Here is a 5,573-nt window from a genome sequence, read left to right as displayed (position 1 = left end):
TTGGAAATGTACTTCTGAAGAAACTTGGACCAAGAAAGGCAAATGACATATCTCATAGCTTGTTGATGACTTTGAACTCGCGACGATCAGATAGACATCAATTTGACTGGTTTTTAAATGGATACAATTTTGATGAGGAGCTTTGTAATGGCCGACGAGGTTTTAATACACCTTCACTTGCTCTCAGACTGGGCCATCTTCTGGGCAATCTAGCAAATGTCAAAAGAGGACTTTGTCTTCGCAATCAGGACAGACTAGGAAAAGAAGCTGCCGAAACATTTTTATCCCTTCACAAGAGCAAATGGACAGATACAATATCTTCCAATGCACTGAACACTCTGAAGAGAAGAAAGGACCAACAAAATTAGGTATTTTCCACTGACAGAATATCTCCTCAACATCAGAACGTATCAAATGGAAGAAATCAAATTGTTGACTCATCTCCTTGAGGAGAACCCAAGCTACACCACATGGCGGAAATTGTGTCGGGTTTTGATGTCACGCGTGATTGTGTTCAACAAGTGACGAGGTGGTGAAGTTTTGAGAATCCTTCTGCAAACCTACACAAAACGTCCAAACTGGCGAGAAGGTGCAAATCGAGAAGTGATGGCTGGTCTCCAGCCTTTGGAAAGACAATTACTCAGAAGGTAAATACAAACTTTTTTGTTCCAATGAATAAATTAGAGGCAATACCAACTGCCTTTTTAAGGAGAATTTTTAGATTTTAGAATGCCAAGATTACGTATTGCAGTATTCTCCCCTCAACATAATGACTGGTGTTGGGAATTGACCTGTTTCTTGTTACCGATTATCAGCGCAAAGCTGATCAAAAGTACTGCACTTATACAAACTTGAACATGGAGATCTATCGCAGCTGACCCACCTACACGCACATCGTGTAAAATAACGACGCCCAGAAGATCAGTTGACGAGAGGGATCGAAAGACTTGATTTACTTCCTGCTTCAATTGATTAATCGATTTGAAAGAAATATTATCGATAATCCAATTTGATTATGTCAACAACCAATAAAGGAATAATATTATTGATCGTTGCGTCACTAAATAATGACCATGGAGATAATGAGATATTCGCCCAGACTCCCGCCAAAAATGTGGCATTAGTACGTGAGCATCCATATGGGACTTTACGTATCTGTTGAATTTTTTTTTTTTTTTAGAAATTACTTAAGGATAAACTAATTGTTGTCAAATACATGAAAAGTTTGTGCTACCCATGACATTCATGACTATCACATCAAATATCTTTTTGCGGTATGTGTTTATAAAAAGGTTGAAAAGGCTAGTGCAGTTTTCCGGCGCAAATCAGTATGTTTTTCCTACAGGACATGTCGTAGCCCTGGGGGCGACAGGTATAATGTCTGTTAGTAATAGGGAGCTCACTGGGCTACGGTTTAAACTACAGAAAAACAAAAAGGCTGGATTCTAAGGATATTTATAGTTCACACAATATTTCAAAAAACAGTATTTCATGTTGGAAAATATCAAGTCGTTCATCTTGCTAATTATGACTTAATTTAGATACTGACTTCAAAAGAGTCTCTGAATATAATTTCAATTTGTTAATTAAGGTTGGACTTGATGGAGATTCCCGGCAAGAAGAATAGGAAAGTTCCTGTTCGTTTGACAAAGGAAGTAATTATAGCCTTTAATGCCCTGATAAATTGGAGGGACAGAGTAGGAATTTCAGCCACAACTCCCTATCTCTTCGCAAGCAAATCACAAACAGGCTATCTTGATAGTTGCCAAGCCAATTAAGGCTGTGGTAGAAGAAGTTGATGTCAAACATCCCGAGCTGATAACTTCCACACGGATACGAAAATACAACGCAACTGTGGGTCAGGTATCATATCCTAGTTGAATTGCTTTTTAGCGACCAAATCATGTCAGCGTAATACTATAGAGTCTGCTTTTCACTATTATAGTATATAAACATTACAAATTTCTTTTCATCAAAATGTTACTTTCAAATTTCGACTGAAGATATAACAGCATTTTACATAATATATGTATTAAAAATTTAACATTGGAGAAGTTTCTAAATTTTCAGAATGTCAACTTAAATTTGATTGCATGCAACTGCAAATTCGCGAAGTTTTGCATAACCTAAATTATGATGGTAACGCTCTTGCTTGGTTTACCGTCACAGAACTAAAGGAAATGTTGAAAATACCATTTTGCTGGTTTTGTCAGGCATTAATTAAGCATTTGACTTGAAAATAGCTGTGTTGGTAGCTACCACAAAGGCCACAAACACATTTGATGGGTTTTGCTGTATTTTGATACTTGACCTAGATTTAAGCTTGTTGTTTAACGCCGCACTCAGCAATATTACAGCTATAAGACGGCGGTTTGTAAATAATTTAGCCTGGACCAGACAATCCAGTGATTGACATCATGAGCATCGACTAGATTTAACCTTTGAAGAAAGACCACGCCCTTTATCACTGAGTTATATGAAAAAATCATCTTCTCCGAAACACCTGAAGAGATGAAGCTAAAACTTTGCATGCATGTTCCCACAAATGTTGACACTCAGATTTTTTCATGGTGTTCCAATCAGATTTCAAGTATGGCCGCTATTTTGGACTTTTTGTCAACATGTCTGAAAAGCACACATCAATTCTATGGTTAGTAATTTTTGTGTATTTTGTGTGACAGATATATCTTATTACTTCATTATGGAAACTGAAATCCTTGCATTTTTCTTTCTTAACTGACTTAATTCTAAGATAATAATAGTTTTATTATATCAAGACATGTTCTGTACCGGACACTGACCTTTAAAGTGAAGCTTCGCACATTTTCTGCCACACCATTACTCTCGAAACACGTATATTTTTTGGGTTTGGATTGTTGTTTTACGCCGCACTCACAGGCCCCTGAAGCAGGATAGTGATATAACTGAAACACTGGACCCATATATATAAATAGACAAGGTACGTCACTCGCCATCTTGGCCGAAGTTGAAATCGGCTGTATCGTTTAAATTAAATAGAAATGTGTGCATGTCATGTTCACAATACCTCCAAACCTCCCTCCAAATACGACCTGCATGCCACAAAACTTTATTTTTGGCAATTTATTACCCATATCGGGCGATTTTATCGACATATTGGCTCAGTCGCGGCTGTGGGTCACGGAAGTATACAAAAATCTCCGCGCTCAATGGCCTCGAGCGCTCTGATTGGTAAATATCCCCATGTGCGTTTGTTATGGTTGGAGCGCGGACCAATCACAGCACTCGACGCCATTGAGCGCGGAGATTATTTGTTTACTTCCGTGACCCACAGCCGCGACTTAGCCAATATGTCGATAAAATCGCCCGATATAGGTAATAAATTGCCAAAAATAAAGTTTTGTGGCATGCAGGTCGTATTTGGAGGGAGGTGTGGAGGTATTGTGAACATGACATGCACACATTTCCATTTAATTTAAACGATACAGCCGATTTCAACTTCGGCCAAGATGGCGAGTGACGTACCTTGTCTATTTATATATATGGGTCCAGTGTTTCAGTTATATCACTATCCTGCTTCAGGGGCCTGTGGCCGCACTCAGCAATATTCCAGCTATATGACGGCGGTCTGTAAATAATCGAGCCTGGACCAGACAATCCAGTGATTGATATCATGCGCATCGATCCACGCAATTGGGATCGATGACATGTATCAACCAAGTCACCGAGCCTGACCACCCGATCCCGTTAGTCGCCTTTTGCGGCAAGCATGGGTTGCTGAAGACCTATTCTACCCCGGAATCTTCACAGTATATGATGTACATTTGGAAATGTCAGATTATTACATTTGACATTTATGCAAATTTGTTCTGGATTTAACTCCTTCTTCATCCTATGGCCATCATTCAGAGGTCCCTGATAGGTGTAATTAATTTCTGGGACAGTTTCTTCCTCCAGAGCAGGTGGATTGGCCAGCCGAGATTCTACACAGAATTTATGTAGCTTAAAGCTACCATAATATTTTGTGCACATTTGTGGGGGGTAAATTGAAGGCACCCGGGTGATTTGTGTAGGCATCTGAAAATAATTCATTTTTGGAAATTAATACAATGTTATCTAAATAATTTAGAAGTTGGAATTAAGTGAGTGAGTGAGTGAGTATGGTTTTACGCCGCTTTTAGCAATATTCCAGCAATATCACGGCGGGGGACACCAGAAATGGGCTTCACACATTGTACCCATGTCGGGATTCGAACCCGGGTCTTCGGCGTGACGAGCGAACGCTTTAACCACTAGGCTACCCGACCGCCCCTGTTGGAATTAAGACATTGCAAGACAAAACAAAACAGCAAAATTTAATGTCATATAAAGTATTTCAATGAATCTCTTCCTTTTCAGAAATTGAATAAATCTAGCTTGCCAAAGAGATTCCGGGTTAGAATAGGTCTTCAGCAACCCATACTTGCCGTAAAAGGCGACTATGCTTGTCGTAAAAGGCGACTATGCTTGTCGTAAAAGGCGACTAACTGGATCGGGTGGTCAGGCTCGCTGACTTGGTTGATGCATGTCATCGATCCCAATTGTGTGGATCGATGCGCATGATATCAATCACTGGATTGTCTGATCCAGACTTGATTATTTATAGACCGCCGTCATATAGCTGGAATATTGCCGAGTGCGGCGTTAAACAACAAACCAACCAAATCATTGTAGACATAATAGGACGTTTGAAGTATTTGTTTTTTCCCGAATGAAAATGAGTATTTCGCATCACACACGGCTTGTACGTTGATGGCATGAAACCCCTTCCTGCACACGAATGCCGATTCGTCATTCCCGCTAGGTCGTTTAATGGGTATGGGGGTACCATCAATGGCACCTATTACTCGCGGGGGCACGGGTGGCCCAGTCGTCTAAGGCGCCGCGATTCGCTGTGCAGAGTTGCGTCCCTTGGGCACGCCAGAAACCTATGATTGTGGGTTCGAATCCCGGTTCTCCCCGATTATGTTTCTAGGTTTGTCAGCACCATACCCGTGCTCGTGGGTTTCACCGAAGTGGTAAACGTCTGAGACTTGCATCACTTGGGGCTTTCCTCCTACATTAAGCTGACACGCCGTGATATAACTTGAATACTGTTAAAAGCGGCGTTAAACCCAACTCACTCACTCACTCACTCACTATAACTCGCGGCATCTCCGGCAGGTTCTGGGAATTGGGCGGACGTTGTCCAACACAGTGCCCAGGGCAGACACAGTTCTGTGAAATGCCCTCGACACACTGGACTAAAGTACTAACGGAAATGAACTCTCGATCTCAGATTTTAAATAAATGCAGTTTATGTACAAAATATATAAATATTCAAACAACTCAATTAGTACTAATTGAGCCTTGGCACAAATACAGCGTATCAAAGGTCTTTTTACACGTAAAGGTTTGTAAAAATATGAACAAAACAGACTATTGTGAAACCTAGCATAACCAGGTGTTAGTAGATCAAGGTGAATGTCCATGACCTATGACACCTCGACGACTGGTGAAAACAGGTGCTTAAAAACCCACGTGCATGTGATTTGTCAGTGGTTAGTGATTTGTGA

The sequence above is a fragment of the Haliotis rufescens genome, unplaced genomic scaffold, assembly GCF_023055435.1.
Source record: "Haliotis rufescens isolate VD_foot unplaced genomic scaffold, xgHalRufe1.0.p SCAF_77, whole genome shotgun sequence".
In the NCBI taxonomy this organism is placed as follows: Eukaryota; Metazoa; Mollusca; class Gastropoda; order Lepetellida; family Haliotidae; genus Haliotis; species Haliotis rufescens.
Note: the sequence above shows the minus strand (reverse complement) of the source record.